Source organism: Patella vulgata, chromosome 6 (genome assembly GCF_932274485.2).
Source record: "Patella vulgata chromosome 6, xgPatVulg1.2, whole genome shotgun sequence".
Lineage (NCBI taxonomy): Eukaryota > Metazoa > Mollusca > Gastropoda > Patellidae > Patella > Patella vulgata.
In genome coordinates this window covers 61410435-61433912 of record NC_065884.2, presented here as the reverse complement: position 1 = coordinate 61433912, position 23478 = coordinate 61410435, and the positions used below count along the sequence as shown (strand labels likewise).

Genomic DNA, 23478 nt, shown 5'->3' with positions numbered 1-23478 from the left:
AGGGGCGGGGTCTAGTTTACACCCACTACATTAGAGGGGCGGGGTGCAGTTTTCACCCACTACATTGGAGGGGCGGGGCCGAGTTTTCATCCAATACATTGGAGGGGCGGAATCCAGTTTTCACCCACTACATTACAGGGGCGGAGTCCAGTTTTCACCCACTACATTACAGGGGCGGAGTGCCGTTTATCTTTTGATCAAGACCCACAAGAACTAAACATTAAATGGTTCAATTTTATTGTAATAATTCGCATGCGCGTAGGGGTCTTTAGCATTGGGGGGGGGGGGAGGACCCGGAGAAGGCCCACGCGGATGGACAGGCGACCCTACTCCTTGTCACGTAGAAGCGGGGAATCAAAACCGCACCACTTGACACAATGACTACCTTGTGACCCTACGCACACGCGTTAACCTATCGGCCACTCATCCGCAAAAACGTAGGGCGCTATATCCCATTACATTACAGAAAAGTTTTAATGCATTTTGCAGCCTCGTGTTTTTGTAATTAATTCTAGAGAGAATGTTGTAGGAACAAGTCTCATTTGTCTTAATGCATGTTCAACTGGAATCACAGGTGAACATCAAAGACAAATAGATTACCGCGCAATGGTGATCAAAGGTAAAACTAGACAAAATTAATAGTCCTCCACTGATAGTTCTAAACATAATATTGTTATTTTTTAAATGGATCTGTTTGGTTAATAAATGTTAGCTTTATATTTTTTTTAAAATAAACCAATGGAAACAATTTGTAACCTCATTAACATGAACTTGCGATATGTCAAAACGTATACTCACAGACATATATATCACATGCACGCCAATGTGTACAGTGCTAAATCCGTACGCTTAGACGACAACTCGCGCAAAAATTGTAGGACGTTAAACTCCATTTTTTTCCATATCCCCCCCCCCCCCACACACACCCCGATAACATACTGGTAAATGATATGGCTCAGATAAAACAAAATGTTGTTTGTCAAAGTAGGCCGAGGTCACGTGTACATATTGGCGTGCACGTAAAAGATCCCTTGACAGTTGGAATTCGATATAAGAGTAGGCCGTAGCGCCGCTATCCGGGCACAATTTCCCTGGGAGCAAACTGTATGGGGTATGCCCGTCTTCATTAGCCCAGTCAGAGCAAAACAGTAGGACGTTATACCCCATTTCATTTCATTTCATTTCTTTGAATCAGTCTAATTTTAACCCAACTGAATCGAAGACATGAGATTATCTACCTGGGAAATCTTTGAGTACAAATTAGACCTATACATTGCCCAAAAATGAAAATAACAATAATAATTTACTTCAATATAAAAAAAAAACTTCACAGATAAAACTGCAGAATTGATATGCACTTAAAATAAACCTCGTTTTTCTCAAAATAGCCAAAGAATGCATGATACTTTTCAAAACTTCCTGTACCCCACACTGATCAGCAGTGAATATTCGCTAGACCTCTACAATCACTGTGAGGGGTGACATCGATGCGGCTTAATGAGCTCGCGATATTAACTTTTCTCCATCTGCAAAATAAATTCTAGAACATTATTTGAAGCATTAGCAAAATAAACAAAGGTGTTTGAAGTATGTGTAGGTAAATAATATTTCCTATTTAGTGTAAATGGGTAATGAGTAAAAAGCACCATTCTGCCCGGATCAGTGAACGCAACAACGTCTTATGTAAACAAGGCCTTTTTCCACTTGCAAAATAAATTCTTAGACATTTTTTGAAGCATTAGAAAAATAAATAAAAGAGTTTGAAGTATATCTAGATCAAATAGATTTCCTATTTCGTGTAAATGGGTATTCAAAATGAGTAAAGGGCCCCATTCTGCCCGGATCAATTAACCCAACAACGTCTTATGTAGACAATGCACGCTAAAAATAGAATAAATGATGGACGTCCCGTGATGTGACGTCACCTGTAGAAGGCATACTTGAACTTATAAAGGTCAGTCATCTAATACCGAGATATAAGAAGGCTTACGCAATGCCTCTTTACCCCATAGAGAGAGTGAGAGAGCGAGAGAGAGAGAGAGAGAGAGAGAGAGAGATGGGGTTTAACGTCCACTCGACACAAACTAGATCATTTCGGGACTAACATATGGTTTAATTTTATTTCAATAATTCGCTTGCGCGTAGGGATCTTTAGCAGTGGGAGGAAACCGGAGGACCCGGAGAAAACCCACGAGGTTGGATTTACCCCATAGACAAAAGTAATTAACCATTTGATTGAACACGTGCAGAGTTTGATGCGTTCTGTCACGCTATTCATAAAGAATATGAATACTAAAGTCTAAAATACTTTTGTAATGTATTTTTATTGCTTGCCTGGATTTTAATTTAAAAGTTAATGGATTTGGCCCACGGTGTTACGGATGCATTGTAAAAGATTTGGATAAAGAGCTGGCCGTTCTTGTCATAATTGTTCAAAAATAGATGATGAAATATGAATATATGAATATACTGTGTTAATGTATTGATAAGCTAATTCGGGTAAGTTATCATTCATTGAGAAACTCACAGTCCAATTGCTAATATTTTTGATGAATAACGTCTCATTTTTCTGCATCAGCCAGGCTAATTAAAGGGGCATTAGGTAATATAAGATAAAGAGCTGACAGTTCTCGTTATAATAGTTAAAGGAGCCAAATCTCTAATATTTGGGACCTAGAAATTGACACAGTGACGTGCACGTAAAAGATCCCTTTGCAGTTGGAATTCGATAAAAGAATAGCCCCTAGTGCCGCTGTTCGAGCAAAATTTCCCTCATAGGATGGCGTATGCCCGTCTTCATTAGCCCAATCGGAGCAGAAAAGTAGGACGTTAAACCCCATTCTTCGGGTTTATACGCTGAATCATATTCATGTTATTTTCACGCCCAGTTAGATTTATTGCTGCAACGTTCTACTTTATTATGCGTTCCGTCATTTAATATGACTATTCATACCGCCCCTGTAGACATGCGTAAAGGTTAAATGTGAATAACGTAAGAGCTAAATCCGCCTATTCCAGATCTTTCTTTTGGCCTCAAATGTTATATATATATTAATGATTAGTTAGACATTTTATCCACATGACAAGCCCATGATCAATTCTCTAAACCATCGGATGGTCACGATTTTCAATGAATTGAAACACGGTCGCCATTGAATAACTGAACATAAGAATGTTTATTTTCGTAACAACGGTAGCAATGAGATCGAGACTACGCTATTCTTCAAATATTCACAACTTCTCTCAATCTGACTGAAATTTTCAACATATTCCCTTTTCATTATCTATTCTAAAACTATTATAGCGAGAACTGTCAGCTCTTTATCTAAACCTTACATGATGTATCTTTAAATTCCAGTCCATCTTTATAGAAAACACGAGTAAGGCTATGGCGAACTTGATGCTGGTACAAAATAATTACGCAATCTACTTCAATTTAAAAAAAAAACAAGACCGACGATAGAATTGGCATTTTACCGATAAACATTAATTTAAGACAAGAAATAGAGCGCGGAAGCAGTTTTAAGATAATGAGTTTTAAGGATTGTTATCAATAGAACGTGTTTTTATAGCACCAAATAAAACCGCACAAAATGGTAAACGGTCATGACAATGATAATAAAATCTAATCTAAATTTGAATAAAAATAGAGAGAGAGAGAAATGGGGTTTAACGTCCACTCGACACAAACTAGGTCATTTCGGGACTAACATATGGTTTAATTTTATTTCAATAATTCGCTTGCGCGTAGAGGTCTTTAGCAGTGGGAGGAAACCGGAGGACCCGGAGAAAACCCACGCCAGTCGACTCAATGACAGACTTTATGATACAGCGCGCGTACGCTAACCATTCAGCCATCCAACCCCCCAGAATAAAAATAACGTTAAATGTAATGCCAAGTCTCTGCTCTGGATTAATCTTGTGTGGGGTCCTGGGGCATTGGACCTGTATCACTCGGCAGACTCTGGAACCCTACATCTGTATGATGAATTCCGCCATTGGAAGTACTTTGAAGTTCCGAGATTAGAAAGAGTGCTTTATCATATAAAGCTTTCAATGTCTAAAGTTATTTTTCTTCAAAGTTTATTCGATTGTCTTCAAACAAAGGTAACTTTGCAATGAAAATTCTACACACTCTTTGAGCGACGCCATTTTGAGAACTTATTTCTAAAAGGAAACAAATATGGTTATGCGAAAATTGCCATCTGAAAACGTTTGAAGTTGCTACCAAGCCCTTAGACATTAATGGACCCCCCCCCTCCCCTCTCTCTCTCTCTCTCTCTCTCTCTCTCTCTCACACACACACACACACACACACACGACAAACAATTCTCAACAGCTAGAATCGAATTAAAACAGCAGACTGTGTTTTCTACTCCATATTGCACACCCAAATTGCAGGTAAATGACCTAAGTTAAGTAAAGACGAAGTTTTCGACTCTATGACATTCCTTGGCTATAGAACAGAGACGTCAAACAAAATCCAAAGGATCTCTCTCTCTCTCTCTCTCTCTCTCTGCCAACACCGGTATAGAACTCTCTTTCTCTCTCTTGTTCAACACCCCGATAGAACTAGTGTTTATGTATTAGATGTTGATAAGGTAAGCATTATATGAGTATCTCGAGGAGTTTTAGCTGCATTAATTATTGATATCCAAATGAAAAAAGTATTACGCTCCCATCTTCTTTTTAACCAACACTGTATGGAGTGTCGTTTGGGCCATTTAAAATATCTCATCTGTCATAATGAACTTTGATATTTGGCGTCTGTGAAAAGAGTGACAATAAATAACCTATTCCTATCAGTATTAAAAAGTTTATAGCGTTAGAGTCAACTCCCCTGAGAAAAAAAAAATATATTTATTTTATGATTTTATGTCCAAGTATAATGATATATTATTTATTAGATAACAATGTTGATGATGTGTGCCTACATTACAACAATTATTGAAATAAGTAATATTTTCTTTTTCGAATTATAATCTGTGTTGTTAGATGCGACCAATGTTTTTCCACATATTATTTCCAATCATGTCACTGATGTCAATGGGAATCATGCCAGGATCCTAAACTTATGTACAAGGAGTAGGTTCGTCTGTCCAACCTCGTGGGTTTTCTCCGGGTCCTCCGGTTTCCTCCCACTGCTAAAGACACCTACGCGCAAGCGAATTATTGAAATAACCCGTGCTTAAATGTATAGTAACAGAAAATGTTATAGTTGTTGGGGCCACAACGTCCCAACTAAATGCAGAATGTATGACAATCCCGTGAGTAAATGAATAGTAACATAAAATGTGAGTTATTGGGGCTAGAATAATAACCCCGTGTTTAAATGAATAGTAACATAAAATGTGAGTTATTGGGGCTACAATGCCCCAAACACTAAAACCCCGTGTTTAAATGGACAGTTACATGAAATATTAGTTATTAAATGACTGGTCGTAGATTAGAGGAGATTGTATTTAAAAGTCCTACGTTAAAGCTGATTTTGGTACACGATAATAATCATCTAGAGAGATCATGTTATATATATTATATGTAGGTGTATATACGTATAAACTTATTGTTTCCTAGCTCCCTGTTATTAACATCTGTTTGATTCTCGCGTGATAGAAAACAAATCGGTTTGAAATAATATGTGACCTACACATCATCCTTCAATGTACAAACTTATTGTTTCGTAAGAGTCCACTATTGACATCCTTTTGATTCCACTGACAACTTCGTGACTAAAAACAAATTACTTGGAAATAATATGACAAATTCAAGAAGATAAACAAACGAGGGTGTTTTTTTTTACTTTTTTTAAAAAAGGAAGCTAAATACAAAATGTAATACAGTTGTTGAAATTATTGTTGAAGAGATGACGAAGTGTCTGGCAAGGAAAGGGCGTCTTGTCCATCGTGTGGGACGAAAAAACCCTGGTTCAGTATAAATTACCCCCCCCCCCCCCCCGGAATAAAAATAAGCCGTAGTACCGCTGTTTAGGCAAAATTGATCCCATATGCACACTGCATGACGTATAACCATCTTCATTAACCCGGAGAAGGATAGTAGGACGTTAAACTCCATTTCATTCCATGTATTGTTGGGCTATTAAGGCTTATTCACACAACCATCAGTTGAATTAATCTGATTTTAATGGAACGCCAATTGACTCAATCAATTGATATTTTAGTATGACGAGGAATTCATCCATTTCGAACAAATTCTAAAACTCTGTCCCAATGGAAACGTATGACACATAACTAGGTTGGATTACTCGAAAATGTTGAAAAGTGAAACACCCTACTATGTATCTATCTCCGACATCCTGTCATTGATTCAATTCCCCTGTTGTACGTGACAAGGAGTAGGGTCGCCTGTACAACCTCGTGGGTTTTCTCCAGGGCACACGGTTTCCTCCCACTGCTAAAGACCCCTATATTTCTATATTACAATGTACGTGTGGTGTCTTCTGTGTGTTTTGTTATTGTAGTTTTTTAGTCCAGGACAATATACACTTTTTGAAATAACTTACAATACTTAGGTATTATTGTTCTCTAGTTCGCTGTTGTAATGTAGGGGGTTAGATGGCCGAATGATTAGCGCGTGCGCGCTGTATCATAAGGTTTGCCATTGAGTCCACTGGCATGGTTTCGATTCCTCGGTTGTACGTGACAAGGAGTAGGGACGTCTGTTCAACCTCCTTTTTTTCTCCGGGTCCTCCGGTTTCCTCTCACTGCTAAAGACTCCTACGCGCAAGCAAATTATTGAAATAAAATTGAACCATATGTTAGTCCCGAAATGAGCTAGTTTATGTCGAGTGGACGTTTAACTCATTTTTCTCTCTCTCTCTCTGTATATACTGTCATATTGGGTTACTGTGTTGTCTAATACATGCGCTTTAGATCATAAAGTCTGCCATTGTGTTAAGAATAGTGGTTTCAACCCCAGACTTGAGCATGACAAGGAGTATGGTCGTCTAACTAACCTCGTATGTTTTATCCGGGTACCCCGGTATCCTTTCAATCCCAAAGACGCCCTCGCACAAGCGAATTACTAAAATAAATCTATGTTAGTGCCGAAATAACATGAAGCGAACGTTAAACCCCATTATCCTTTCAATCCCAAAGACGCCCTCGCACAAGCGAATTACTTTTAAACTATTTCATATTTTAGTGTCGAAATAACATCAAGCGGACGTTAAACCACATTTCCCTGTCTCTGGTTTTGGAATTAGTTTGAGATATTTGCAGTGTCAGTATATGGGTATTATATATAAAGAATCGGCTGCAAGTAGACATTGGATCAATAATCCTTAAACATATTTTGACATATTATAAAATGGATCCTGTTTTTTTTTATTGCCAACTTGGCCAGGAATAGAGCAGTGTCATGCGGCGAGAAAGTGTTTTATATGAAAAAGACCCCATCAGTTATACTGATGAGTTAAAATAAAACTAGATTGACGAAATGTGTCATAAAACCACAGCATGTTCTCCAAGCCGTGCTTTAAGGCTTGTCTTTCTTGCTTTAATGAGAACTGCACTCTCGTTTAACCAGACATGATGTTTTATGAGCCTCTCTCTTAACCAGACGTAATGTTTTATGGTTTTTATGCTTACAAAATCTAGTCAAGCGATTGCTGACTTACGTGTATGATATTAAACGGGACTTAAAGGGACATTATGTAAAATTAGATAAAGAGATGGCAGTTCTCGCTATAATAGTTACAAAATAGATAATGAAAACAGAATATGCTGAAAATTAAATTTCACAGTCACATTGCTTCATTCTGAACTTGATATTAGCGATTCAATTTTAGGCTAGCCTCGATCGTCATTACCAATGTTGATACGATAATAAACAAAGACTTGGTTATCCATTTTTACGTTAAATTATCCATAACAAAATGTATATAGATCCACTAAATATCGTAGGCTAACGATGGCATCGAGGGTTGCATATGGTCTGGATAAGTTAATTAATGGTTTAATTAATAATTTAGATAACATTTCAGGCCTAAAGAGAGACCTGCAAAAGGCAGATTTAGCTTTTGCATAATGCATATTTAAAGTAATTTCGATTCTGCCTCAACCGAGCTAATGAAGATGGATATACGGGGACTGACTGAAAAAAAGTTCTAAGCCTAAACTGGATAGATCAATTGGGTTGAAACAAACTTTTCCCACCAACAAGTGCAATCACTGAATGAATCATAGACATAAGAACTGCAACAGTAGTTTTATTATTGTCTTCGTTCAAGATCACCTTTTGAACCTACCCATTGAAATCACCGGAAATGGACAAAACTGACTATATGGCAGTCATTAAGTACCTGCAACTGAAAGGACTAACGTCCAAAACAGATACATGCCGCACTTAAATTCTGCTGCCTACGGAATTTAAGGGGCGCCATCCCCATATTACCCGGGTGCATGACATTGTGATGGCTGATCGACAAATGATCACTCGAAATTGTCATTGTTGTAGGAATCTCACGAGTTTGGAATGACCAAAGCTTCTGCACGATGGTTGCCAAATATCTTGACTGCGGATGAGAAACGTGCCAGATTCCTGACGTCCTGTGACAATCTGTGCCGTTTTGAAGCAGATCCTGATAATTTTGGGGCCAGATTTAAAACCAGGGATATGAGACCTGTTTCCAAAAATGAAAAAGGAACTAGCCGATCGACGTCATGTCAGCTGTGAACGACTTTTTAGGGTGGCTGAAGACAATTTTTCCTGGCCGGCATCCATGTCTTGCAACATCGTTGGCAAAAGTGTGTACATCTCGAAGGGGACTATGCCGAAAAATAAATTGAAACCATCGGCTTTGTACAGGTCTTTCACAGATAGACTTAGAACTTTTCAGCCAGCCCTCGTGATGGATATTTTGCCGGTCCCACCTACTCTTCGACGAATACTATATCAAGGGTTCCGTTATTACGTACACGTACTCCAGTGAATCTAGGTTTTCCGTACCATCCGAATGACTAGACGATTTCTCCTTGCCCTCCCCCCATCCCCGCCCTGCATCGCTGACGAATGGAAACAAAACCAGGATACTCACCGGACATCGATCTTCCCGCCCACTCGTCTTAGATTTCCAACTAACATGGTCTCTTTGACATGCACGCTAATGTGGATTTTCGGGTTTTCCTTTGAATTGAGGGTTCTGTGTACACATTAGCATGCACGTAAAAGATCCCCTGGCAGTTGGAATTCAATATAAGAGTAGGCCAAAGCACATTGTATGGCGTATGCCAATCTTCATTAGCCCAGCCGGAGAAGAACAGTAGGACCTTAAACCTCATTTCATTTCATTTGAATAGAACGACTAGGAACACTTTTCTTGTGACTTTCAGACTTTCTGGCCACTCGCCTGCATTCCATCCCAATGCATTCTAGTCTCGAATACCAATGCCCACATTGTGGGAAACAACCTCTTCCTAGAATCAGGGACAGTCCCCGGAGATAACTATTTCTATTCTTATATTTTGATCTGAGTGAGTACTTGGTTAATCGGGACTACTAATAACGATTATCCATAAAGAAAAATGAAAGACATTCTCTCCTGAACATAATTGAACATTACGTCATTGACATTATTTCAATAAACACTAGTTTGCGAGTTTTTGACAAGCTGGGCGATAGGGGGTATTAAGTTGATTTGTGAGTGTTTCTGATAACTTGTCTAGATCTTCATCGATTTCATGTACCGACCAGGATAAGACAGCTTGTTTATTAATGCCTACTACAAACTATCAGATTTGTGTCTAGTCAGATTCATGTTAATATTAGGATATGGTTACCCAAAACAAAGGGGGTTGGATGGCCGAATGGTTAGCACGTGCGTGCTGTATCATAAGGTCTGTCATTGAGTCAACTGGCGTGGTTTCGAATCCTCGGTTATATGTGACAAGGAGTAGAGTCGCCTGTCTAACCTCGTGGGTTTTCTCCGGGTCCTCCGGTTTCCTCACACTGCTAAAGACCCGTACGAGCAAAATAATTATATAAATAAAATTGAACCATGTGTTAGTCCCGAAATGACCTAGTTTGTGCGTCGAGTTGATGTTAAACCCCATTTCTCTCTCTCTTCCCAAAACATGACGGCACTGCCTTGAGAAAATAAAATGAAATTGGAACTTTCTGCACCAACTGGGGTCTTGAAGACAGGACTACACCATGCCGGGATCTTTAAGACAGGACTACACCATGCTGGGATCTTTAAGACAGGACTACACCATCCCAGGATCTTTAAGACAGGACTACACCATGACTAAGGCATGCCGGGATCTTTAAGACAGGACTTCTATGCCGGGATCTTGAAGACAGGACTAAGCCATGCCAGGCCCGGATAGTGGCGTTTCCGCCTACTGTTCACCAAATCCCAACTATCAACCCCAACGTGTACGCCAACGAATACACGGGTGGACCTCGATTTTTCTTTTCCCATCCACACCCCCACACCAAGCCTCTTAATACTGCACCATTGACGAGAGGAAATCCTAACCCTAACTTTCTCGGCTAACACGGCGATCGGGTTTGGGAACTGCTGGCAGTGATCCAACGCCATACCCACTGAGCCACTAGGATTCCCAGCAGGATTTGGCTCCCTTGGTTATGACAACCCGATAATGTATTATCTAAATCTTGACCTGTGTGTGCTGTAAGTTTTTCAAGAGCTATCAATTTTGCCTGTGGCGGACCATGCTGATATCTAACGAATTTGAGTTAAACACTTGAGGTTTTTATTTTTGAAATCCATCCTCGAAAACCCAGCGCTGCGTGTAACTTTGGTTATTTGATTTCCCACGATAATTGGATTTCACTAAACGTACCAATCAGAATGCTCGTTTCACACGGCTTTCAATTAGACATACACAGAGCTCCCTGTCTCTTATACTTATAATCACAGTGCGATATCGAGAAATTATGGTGCGGCAGAAATCGAATTCTAGCACAAGTCTTGTGAGATTGTTTTCAGTTTAGTCTGGCCTTGGCGAAACACTATTTTTTCAGACTCGAGATAAATTATATAACCTGATATCCCCTTGTTAGTGGTGCAGGACAGAGGTGGTCACAATGGATCCAGGGATCGAACCTGATGTTGGCCGAGGGATTTTGCTTTGAGTGGTCTCCCCTTGTTAGTGGTGCAGGACGGACAGACTGACAAAAAACATTGTGGCTAGTCCCTTTGTATAGGACTAAAACTAAACATCGGGGTCCCGTGTAGAGATGTTGGTGTGAATACAACAGAATTCTTAAAAATGCAGTATGTAAGATTTATATAAAGAGCAGGTCGTTCAAAAATAGATAATGAATATATTGAAAATTTCATTCATATTAATTTTATTCTACGCGAAGTTATGGGCGCTTTAAGGTTTGGCGATAGCTAGCGTAGATTGTTCAATATCGTAGCAACGGTACTTGTCAACCGAGGCTTAGCATTGATTATCCATTATATCGTTACATTTTTAAATCTCGCTGGTGTTTAATCGATTTAAATCTCAGCCACCAGGTGTTCTAGAAAGTTGTTTATACCCTTGTCACGTAAATAAATATCTTATTGATAATTAATATAAACTTTGAAGCCAATAGAAATACCTGCAATAGGCAGATTTAACTCTGACATAGTGCATCTTTAACAGCTGCAATTCGAAATAAGGCAACATTTCCCTCATAGCCCACTGAATGCTATTGGTGTTCAGAACAGTAGGATGTTAAACCGCCATTTCATTTCATTCCATTTGTCTTATCCATCTCTCCAGGGCGATTTTAATATCCTGACGAATTCGAGGAAATAGTTTATTTTGGAGCAGACTCTAGATTTAGACTGATCGTTCTATAAATAATAAATACAATTATTGGTTTTTAATATCTATTTCTCGAATAATTAACATCGAGAAACATCGCATTCATTTGTTATTCCACATCGTACTAATGGAACACTTTGATCTGCACTGCACCGTTAAAAATAGGTGATAAGGTTTTGCGTGCAGGAATATCAAAAAATCGATATAGAGAAACACGAATAAAAACTTGCGTTATTAATTTCTGGATGTTAAATTAGGCGAAACGTTGCATGTTGTTGATTTGAAAGATTGTAATTGTTTGAATTGTTTGAATATATAACTCAAGTCAAAAAATAGACATACAAGAAGGTCCTCTGTGTGCTAACTGATGAAATGTTGATTATCGTAAACATTTTACGTGCATTAAGTCACACATGTTCCGGAAACCCTGCAACATTTTAAATGCACAACATTGATACCCTGCAAGTATATCCGTCGTTTAGCGATAATAATCTGCCACTTCAACTTTATGTTTTAAATAACGACTTTACACGGAAACAATGGCGGCTCCAAACTACATTCACACACACCAGGGAAACCACGACCACAAACCAGAGGTGACCAGCCACCAAGAGTTCGAAGCGCAACACTCTAGACCTCTAAGCAATATACCCCCCCCCCCCCTGCGCTGAACTTTGTACACATATCACCCTATTATAGCCTGGTGGTCGGGTGTTCGATCCCTGCATTGAACGAGAAAGTTCATCCAAATTTTTTTACGGCGTGGTTCCCCCCTATCAGTGATGTAGGACGGAGGGCCTAACAAGAACAGCTGTCTAGTTGTTCGGATGGGACGTAAAACCGAGGTCCCGTGTACACATTGGCGTGCACGTAAAAGATCCCTTGACAGTTGGAATTCGATATAAGAGTAGGCTCTAGTGCCGCTGCCGGGGCAAAATGTCTCTCATAGCACACTGTATGGCGTATGCCCGTCTTCATTAGCCCAGTTCGCAGCAGAGCAGTAGGACGTTAAACCCCATTTCATTCATTTATTCATTCATTTGGTAATATGAACTTTTTTATCGGTCCTTTGACGGGATAATGTCGTGTTAATTTGTATAAGACTAATAGGTGGTATGTGTCGATGACTGGATTTTCTTGTTAAATTGTATACTGTATAGGATTAATTGGTTGCATTTTTTCTGACTCTGCCACTGATAAATTGCCGGACTGTTTTACTGGTCGCCCACTCACGGTTAGGTTTTCATTGATATATTATGTCTAGAGGACATATACATATAATTATTATTATTACCGAGCATGTGACAACAGGCCACGAGGGAATACGACCCAAATATCGGCATGTGTATAATGTTTATGGATAAAATAAAAGGGTTCCACTCGTCAACAGACAAAGGGTTAATTAGTGGCCATTGTTAACGGAGGAGCCATCATTATTAATATACTAATATAGCTTGAAATAAATTGAATGTACCCCTTCTGAAAACATTCCTGGTTTATGTGTAGACATTGTTCCAGCAGCACGCAAGCTCTGATTTATTTGACGTCCAGGGAGAATGTTATTATTTTTAGCCGCTGTCAATGTCCTTGTATTGTCTTGTGAGCATGCGATATGATAATACTTCCACTGCGAATTTTCTGGCACGTCACGAATTAGGACACAGATCACCAAATATTCCTACGCCGTCACCCGAAAGAAGGGCCAAAGCTATTTTTAGTCTTCCTCTCCCTTTTCCTTTTTCCCCCTTTTGCATGGCGATTTTTGTTGACTTTTTGGTGTAGAATCGAGGAAAAGGGTTTGAAAATAGATTTTCTGCCAGGTTTTGGTGAATATTCATAATTTTGATGCGGAAGGATACAAGAGTTGAGAGGTTGGTTAGGTTGAAATGTAGGGCCTGAAATTGCATGTTTACTTGTCTTTACTTCCAGCTTGTGTATCTCAAGTTTTTCATGAAGAACCTCATACGTGCTTTTGGGCAAGTGGTTGCCGCATGTTGCTCCATCTGTGGTAGAAAGCTTTCTACCCAACGAAAATTTGGGAAAAAGTTAGAGCCGGTCTAAGATACGAGAATTAACATTGGAGTCAATGGGGAAATCTTTAGTGAACTGTGTCCATTAATCGTTGAAAAGTAGTGGTGGCTGAGTTGTCCGTCATTGAGTCAAGTGGTGTAGTTTAGTTTTCAAGCTTGTATGTCATGATCAATAGGATCGCCTGCCTAACCCCATGGGCCTTTTCCATGTCCTCCCACTTTCTCCCATTTCCAGATTCAATTTAAAGGGGCTATGGGAGCCTTGGTGACTCAGTGAGTAAGAAGTAGACTCGCTAAACTGAAGATTCCGTGCTTGATCCTTATGTTGACCGAGAAAGTTCATCTGATATTTCCGGCGTGGATCTCTGGCAAGGGACAATGTATTGTCGTTCGAGATACAGAGAAACCGTCTACACATTGGCGTGTACGTAAAAGACCCCTGGCAATTGGAATTCAATATAAATTCCCGTATGGCACACTATATGGCGTATGCCTGTCTTCATAAGCCTAGTCGGGACAAAACAATAGGAGTCAAATCCCATTCCATTTCATTTCATATAAAGAGGCTCAGCCAGTATTTAATAAAAGATAAAATCCAATTTCAGTCATGATATATCAATGGCTGCCTCAATCATATTTCTGATCTAAATCATAATAGCACAAAACTCCTGTAATCTGGAAAAACCTAGTAAGTTAAATTTGTTTTAAAAAAATTGAGTTAGACCCATAGGTGTTTCTCCTTCACTGAAAAGGTTTCTAATTAAATCTAAAAAGCTAAAATAAAATTTGTTTTATATTCAGTAGTTTAATCCTGAAACAAAAAAGTTTTCCTTTGTTGTCTCAAATTTGCATTCAAGAGACTTACAAGTTTTTTTTTCAGATTACAGGAGAAATGTATGGGCGGAAATGTCAATAGTGTGAACGTAGAATTTGTCACATATTTCAAACCGATTTGTTTTCGATCACGCGAGAATCAAAAACACGTTAATAACAAAGTGTTACGAAACAAGAAGTTTATACGTATATGCACCTACATAATATATATAACATGATCTCTCTAGATGATTATTATTGTGTACCAACATCAACTTTAACGTAGGACTTTTAAATACAACCTGCTCTAATCTACGTCCAGTCATTTAATAACTAATATTTCATGTTACTGTTCATTTAAAGGACAATATTGGTGTCAGTCAGTATCACATATGTGATAGAACTAATTAAACACGTTCCAAATATTATTTTATCACAGAGATCGTTGCTACAATAGCTGAGTAATACAGGTTTCCTGAATCGGAAGTGACGAACGCCAAAGGAAAACACGAGCCATCCCTCTGTGTAACTGACTGAAGTGACGAAATGATAACAGATACATGAGCGAATTTCTGCTCACTAATAATAATTCCTTCAAAGACCAAAAATTGTTGTGTGAGACTGTAAGAGGACATCTGACAATTCATAAAAAGAATTGACTGCCACTAGATAAGAGAACACGAAAGAAAAAAAACAAAACATGGTAATAACACATTGTAGCCCCAATAACTAACATGTTATGTTACTATTCATTTAAACACGGGTTATTATTCTGGCCCAAATAACTTAAATACATGTTATGTTACTATTCATTTAAACAAGGGTTATTATTATGGCCCCAAAAACTTACATGTTATGTTACTGTTCATTTAAACATGGGTTATTATTCTGGCCCCAAAAACTTGCATTTGATGTTTCTATACATTTACACACGAGATTATCATACATTCTACATTTGGTTGGATCGTTGTGGTCCCATTAAACAAGGTCTACCTAGCTGGCTATTATTACTCATTCTAAATTAAGTTGGGACGTTGTGGTCCAAATAAACAGGGTCTGGCTGGCTAATATTACTCATTCTAAACCCAACTGCGGGAGTGGTCTACCTAGCTGGCTATTATTCATTCTAAATTTAGTTGGGACTTTTTGTTCCCAATAAACATGGCCCGACTGGCTATAGGAGGCGGTTGTGGTCCCAATAAACATATTTTAAACCCAACTACGAGAGTGGGTTTTCAAGTGGTCTAATGTGTGCGCTTTAGACCATAAGATCTGTCCTTGACTCAATTGGCTAGGTTTCGATCCCAAGCTTATATGTGACAAGGAGTATGGTCGCCTGCTTAACCTCGTGAGTTTTCTCCGAAACTTATCTTGGTGCCAAAATAATCTAGTTTGTGTCGAGCCGACGTTATTAATCACTTTTACATGTTATTTATTTCAATTCTTTAAATGCAAACCTACAGCACTATCACTGTCAGCCGTATAATATATTATTAAAGTTAATTCGGCGTTTAAGCCAACTTGGGCACTTTTTGCTTTCAGTAAACGTAACCATAAAGTAAATATATTTTTTTTTCTTCTCAGGGGAGTTGACTCTACTCTATAAACATTTTATACTGACGGCTATTGGTAATTTATTGTCACTCTATTAACAGATGGAAAATATCAAGGTTCATAATAATAAAACGCATATTTTAAGTGGCCCAAAAGAGACTCCTTACAATTAAAGCTAAAAAAAACACCCGGGAACTTTCTCGGCCAACACCGGGATCGAACCCCGTAATTCCTGGTTAGTGAGCTAGCGTTTTATTCAATGATTCACCTCGGCTTCCCAAAACACAAATTAAAATTTAATATTGTTATATTTCGTCCAGAATAAAATAATTTGTCGGAAATTTTCACTATATTCATTTTGCATTATCTGTTTTTAACTATTTTAGCAAGGACGGCCAGTTCTTTATCTAAATTGTACTTAATGCATCTTTTAAAATGGCCGATTCACAAACGACAAAAGTCAGTGACAAAAGCACAAACATAAAGTAATCTAATAATCAAATTGCTTCGGTTTTTGTCCGTTTCTGACGCAAATAATCGAAAAGTAAAAATCATATTACAGTATACGGTAGACATTACAGTATGTAAGATTCAGATAGAAGGCGGACCGTTCTGGGTATTATAGTCCTAAAACAGAAAAAGAAACTGGCATAGTCACATTACTTTATACTGAGCAAAGTTATGAGTGTTTGAAATTTTGACAAGATGTAGTGTAGATAGTCTTGGTTATCAAGTAGCATTATTACTCTAAGACAATAAACAAAGTCTTGATTATCCAACGTTAATTATTAAATGGTACGGGTGTTCTAATCAATTTAATATCTCGGCCACCCGATTGCCTAGAGAGTTGATTATAGGCATGTAATATGAATAAATGTCTAGACAATAATTTATAAAAGATTTGAAGCCAGAATAAAAGACAAGCAATAGGCAGATTTATATCTTACATAACGCATCTTTAAACTGGGCTGTTACTTGTCGTAAGGTCATCATCACAAGTCGGCTTTAGAAATAGGGTTTAAAATATGAAATTTACCCCAAGGGTTAATCTGTCCTACATGTTTTGTTTTAATTTTTTAAATTTCCACCTTTTCAGTCACTGTTTATCGATTAAGCCTGACATTTTTCTATCAATACACGATTTAAATTAATTTCATGTTTTTTAGCATTTTCTAATTTCCTTGCGTGTCAGTCCTTATTAACGTTAAAGTCTGATATTGTACCGTATATGTACGATTTGAATCAATCCCATGGAATAGTCCGGGTTAACATCTTATATATTTTACTGTTAAAACCTGGTTTGATTGAGTAATAATATAGGTTTTAATTTGGTTTTATAATAATTTGGAGCCACGGTGGCTAGGTGGTTAAGGCGCTGGCTCGCTAGCCTGGGGGTCGGGTGTTCGATCCCTGCATTGGCCGAGAAAGTTCATCCCGATTTTCCGACGTGGCTTCCCCTTGTCAGTGGTGCAGAACGGAGGGCCTGACAAGGACAGCTGTCTAGTCCTTCGGATGAGACGATAAACTGAGGTCCCGTGTATACATTGGAATGCACGTAAAATATCCCTTGGCAGTTGGAATTCGATATAAGAGTAGGCGATAGTGCCGCTGCCCGGGCAAAATTTCCCTCATAGCACACTGTATGGTGTATGCCCGTCTTCATTAGCCCAGTTTAGGAGCAGAACAGTAGGACGTTAAACCCCATTTCATTTCATTTCATTTATAATCATTTATTGAGCTGAGGAGTGGTCACTGGTCTGCGGGTTCACTTGTTCGTGGTTTGGGGTTGGGGTTAGGGTTATTGTGGCGGTCCTTCCTTGACTGTTGAGTAGGTCCCGTTGTTTCTTTGGATACCCATATTTATAATATGCTATGCTGTATACCATCAGACGAGTGATCTGCTGTCTCCTTATTGGCAGAGGACATTTCTCGGGTGCTTCCGTTCGTTTCCATGAAGACAGTGGTGTAGGACTGTATGCCTGGCAAGGAGATCTGCATGTTTCTGAAGCCACTTTTGCGGTTTTTTGCATCTTGATAAGATGTACGGAGTTAAAGCGCGATCAAGCCGCCGTGTATTGAAGATGGGAGATCTGTGAGTCTATCTAGTCGTTCTGAGTGGAACAAATAACGTAAAATCTAATTTCGTCGGTGAAGTGTCAAAAGGGTGTATCTCGGGTATCATGTGTCTTTATTTGTGAAAATTTTGAAATGCAAAAGGTTCTATTTCTTAATCTTTAGAAATTAGATACACCCTTTTGATACTTCACCGACGATTGGAGGATTTGGGGACAAAAAGAACTCTTAATACGAAAAAATGAAATGAATGGCGTTTAACGTCCAACTTTTCTGCATTAACCGAGTTAATGTGGACGAGCATGCGTCATGCGATATACAACATCGAGGTTTTGGCCAAACAGTGGTGTTTCTTGTATGTGCGCGCCAAGGAATACACGCCATTTCCATGCCAACTTCTCCGTTCTGTTCCGTCTTCATTAGTCCAGTCGGAGCAGAACACTGGGACGTTAAACCTCATTTCATTTCATTTCTCCATCCTTCACCACTGACATCTTTCTTCGCCATCATCGGTATCAGAGCAGGCCAATTAAATATTTATACTTAAATCAACGTTTCCGCTATTTTGGAGCCCCGATATCAATGAATAATTGACGTCATGCAATAAAATTGGAGATTCTTAGATAGTTCCTTACTTGTAATGTGTTTTATTTATGTCATTGACATACGATATTCAAACTAGGCTATATAATATATTGATCGTGGGTTTCGTATTTAAAAGCAAATTGAGGTGACGTGCTTGTAACAAATAAACTATCTAGGGAACTATTTATCTTATGTAATTTTAAGACTAGGATAATAAATTATTAGAGATAACACAATGTAAAATCCATTAAGTTAATAATTTTATTTATGGTTATAGATGCTTAGCCGAATGTCGCGATTACACCTGGTATCCGGTTTGACGTAAATCTTTCTTATGCGTGGGATTCGAGTGAAATTGCAATGAGAATGTATTTATCTTCTTGCTTCATATTGTCTTTTTTGTGTAAGTCTCTGCAACAGAGATTTTTAACAAACCCAACCTTTTACTGTCAGTATAAACTGTCGTTTAATTTCTTCCCACACGTCAGGGATAGCTCGCCTGTATCAGGTGAACAAGTCAAGTAAATCGGACAAGTAAAGTGTGCAGAGTCGTCATGATGGGATAAGATTTTGTTTTTTTATACACCTAAAAAAACGTTTGACAGTTGTAATTTTAGAAAGAGTAAGAGGAAACGGTGCTGTTGTACAGCTTTATTCCCCCATCGCCATTGTAATAGTAATAGAACAATTAACTATCAATAACGCTTGTACAGCTCTATTCCCCTATCGCCATGATTTTTATGATCACAAAATTGATTAATCGAGACTATGCTTCTTATGAGTACAAGGTTTGCCAAATCTGATTAAAACACAGATCCTTTTCGTTTCGTTTTTATAGTTCAAAATTTTGTTTTACTTGTCTTTACTACACTAGGATCTGGAAGAGTTGTTATCATTCACGTGTTCTGAATGGTGTGAGGAATTAGCCAATGAAACTGCCTGTTACGACGAGCTTTAGGTGTGTTTTGCACGGAACTGTGGGTAATCCACTAGTAACATCAATGCTGATTGGTTAATCAAATGTCATAGGGTCAGAAGCCGCTCGTATGACCTCTGACGCGACCTATCGCTACAACCGCCAGATCTTCATGTACTGCAGGCCATCGAAAGTATAAAGAAACGAAACGAAATATAGATCTGTATTTTAATCAGATCGAAGGTTTGCCCCACTTTATTCGCCTATCGCCGTGCTTCTTCTGATCACAAAAGTAAATTATCAAGGATACTTGTACTAATCTATTCCCCCATAACCACGATTCTTGTGGCAGTAAAAGTAAATTATCAAGGATGATTGTACCACTCTATTCCCCCATAACCATGATTCTTATGTACCTCCCTATTCCCCTATCGCCACGTTTGTTATGGTAATAAAAGTCAGTTATCAAGGACTCCTGTACAACTCTATTTCCTTATCGTCGTGCGTCTTATGGTAATAAAATTAAATTATCAAGGACGCTTGTGCCGCCGCGCGTCTTATGAAGACGAAAGTAAATTATTAAGGACGTTTGTGCTACCGTGCGTCTTATGATCACAAAAGTAAATAATCAAGGACGCTTGAACCCACGTGCGTCTTATATGATCACAGAAGAAAATTATCAAGGACGCTTGTGCCAACGTGCGTCTTATATGATCACAAAAGTAAATTATCAAGGACGCTTGAACCACCGTGATTCTTATGATCACAAAAGTAAATTATCAAGGACGCTTGAACCAGCGTGCGTCTTATGATCACAAAAGTAAATTATCAAGGACGCTTGTGCCACTGTGCGTCTTATGATCACAAAAGTAAATTATCAAGGACGCTTGTGCCACCGTGTGTCTTATAATCACAAAAGTAAATTATCAATGACGCTTGTGCTACCGTGCGTCTTATGATCACAAAAGTAAATTATCAAGGACACTTGAACCACTCGATTCCCTCTTATCGCCGTGTTTGTTATGATCACAAAAGTAAATTTTCAAGGACGCTGTTCAAAAGCTTTTTAAAAAATCGATGTCAGAGACTAATGTTTGAAGGCGTCTATTTATAGAGCAATAATAGACATTGAGTAAGGTCATGGGTTGATGAAAATGGTTTCGTCTCTAGCCTTCAGATCTTTAAATAGATCGGATATTTGGTTAATGGATCGTTTTGATCAATTTTATATTGACTGTCTCTGAAATAATTTGAAATCTAAACGAATCTTGTTTAATGTCTTGTCAGATCCATTTGGACAATTTAAATATTAAAAGGTTATCTTACAATTCTTGAGATGAAAACGTCGCATAGCTCCAGAAAAGATTTTAAATTGTTGTAAAAATAAAAGTAAAATTTGTCTAACCTGAACAAAGGTTGTTTTAAAGGGAATGGAGCCTATAAACTGTTTCTACTTTATTTCAAAATAAGGGTTCATATATTTTCTTTAGATAGTAATCTAGACGATGAAAAGAAATGAACTGAAATGGAATTTATCGTCCTAGCGTCCTACTGGGCTAATGAAGACAGGCATACGCATATACAGTGTTCTCGCTAATTTGTACACGGGACCTCGGTCCTCCGTCCTGCATCACTGACAAGGGGGTTGGGGGGGGGGGGGTATCACCCAACGGGATCGAACACGTGACCTCCAGGTTAGCGAGCCAACGTCTTACTCTCTGTGGCTCCTCCCCACGATGAAAACCGGAAACTGAGGTTAGACACTATCTTGGTCTTGATGTTAGTGTTCAAAAATGAGAAATCGTTAGCACGTTAAAAGAGGATGGGTCTCCTCGCTAAATGGTGAGTTTTATTCGGGAACTCTAGATTCCCCCTGAGAGAGAAATGGTGTTTAACGTCCACTCGCCACAAACTAGTTCATTTCGGAACTAACATATGGTTCAATTTTATTTCAATAATTCGCTTGTAGGTAGGGGTCTTTAGCAGTGGTAGAAAACCGGAGGACCCGGAGAAAACCCACGCGGTTGGACAGGCGACCCTACTCCTTGTCACGTACAACCGGGAAATTGAAACCACACCAGCTGACTCAATGACAGACCTTATCATACAGCGCGCACGCGCTAACCATTTGGCCATCCAGCCTCCCAGAAGAGTTCTATGGTCTATTGTGTAATAGTCTAGTAAACAGACAAATAAGACAATTTATCCGGGAAGCTATAAAATTGTTATCATCAGTCAATGGTAACCAAATCAACTCGCCTATTAATATCGATTATTGATCAACCCGTGTTGATTGTTTTGAAGATAAAAATCACTTGCGTTCTAATCTCCGACACAGCGTGTCTGATGATCCAGGCTAATGGGAGACTGGGGATATAAACAACAGAGTTTAGACATTTCTCTATAATGTTGTCGATATACTGTAAATATATATAAATAAAGACCGTCTACAGTTGATTATTTCACCAAACTCCTAAACAGAGATCAGTTCGTTTAACTATATTTCCAGTCTGTTAAAGATGCATTATGTAAGAGCTAAATCTGTCTTTTGTCTTCATAGAAAATGTAAACATACGCTGCGCCGTGCATAATACTCGCATAACATATGATTAAGACAATTGAAGTGGTACTTTAAATTTAGTGCATTTAAAGTTATCGCCCGATAACGTTAAAGATGCATTATGTAAGAGCTAAATCTTCCTATTGTAGGTCTTTCTTTTGGCCTCAAATAAACTATTAATTAGGCATGATCAACTCTCTAAGGCATCGAATGGTCGAGATTTTTAACAGATTGACACACAACCGTCATTTAATAATTGAAGTTGATAATTGTTTGTTATCGTAACAATGGCAGCAATGCTGGAAAATCCGGAGAACTTTCTCTGCCAACTTCTGGATCGAACCCCAGGTTTCCTGGTTGTTGAGCTATCGCCATACCCACCGAGCCACTGTGGCTCCCATGTATTAGCACTGGTACTGGCTCTAGCTGTTGTTTAAATGCAAAGTACAACCGAAAATGGGAGCTACGGTGGCTTGGTGAGTAAGATGGTGCCTCGCTAACCTGGCGGTCCCGTGTTCGACCCCTGCTTTGGCCGAGAAAATTCATCGTGATTTTCCGGGATTGTCAGTGGTGCAGCACAGAGGGCCTGGCAAGGGACAACGTATAGTCGTCCAGATGGGACGAAAAACCGAGGTCCCGTTTACACATTGGCGTGCACGTAAAAGATCCCTTTGCAGTTGGAATTCGATATAAGAGTAGGCCGTTACACCCCATTTCATTTCATTTCACAACCGAAAATGTTATAACCACGTGAAATCCTATAATAAGGAATATCAGGGATATAGAAAATATAAACAATATACTGTGTTGTGCACGATACTCGTCACTAACATATAGCTAAGACATTTTAAGTGGTGCTTTAAATTTGGTACATTTAAAACTATTGCCCGATTATGCTAAATTATGCTCTATATTAAAAGTACATTATGCAAGAGCTAGGCCTGAAATGTTATCTAAATTATTAATTAGACATTAATTAACTTATCCAGACCATAATCAAATCTCGATGTCATTGCTAGTCTACGATATTTACGGGATTAGAACCCGATCTGCTGCTCAACGCTCCTTGATCGTACCGTACCGACTTTAGTAATGATGATCAAGCCCAGGCCAAAAAATCATTCGCTAAATTCTCGGCTCAGAGTG

The 23478-nt window shown here is 38.7% G+C and overlaps 1 protein-coding gene across 1 annotated transcript in view; it reads left to right on the top strand.

Moving 5' to 3' along the window:
- LOC126825243 (uncharacterized) overlaps positions 1 to 23478 on the top strand; it is a 173801-nt gene that overhangs the window by 24422 nt on the left and 125901 nt on the right. The window lies entirely within an intron of this gene.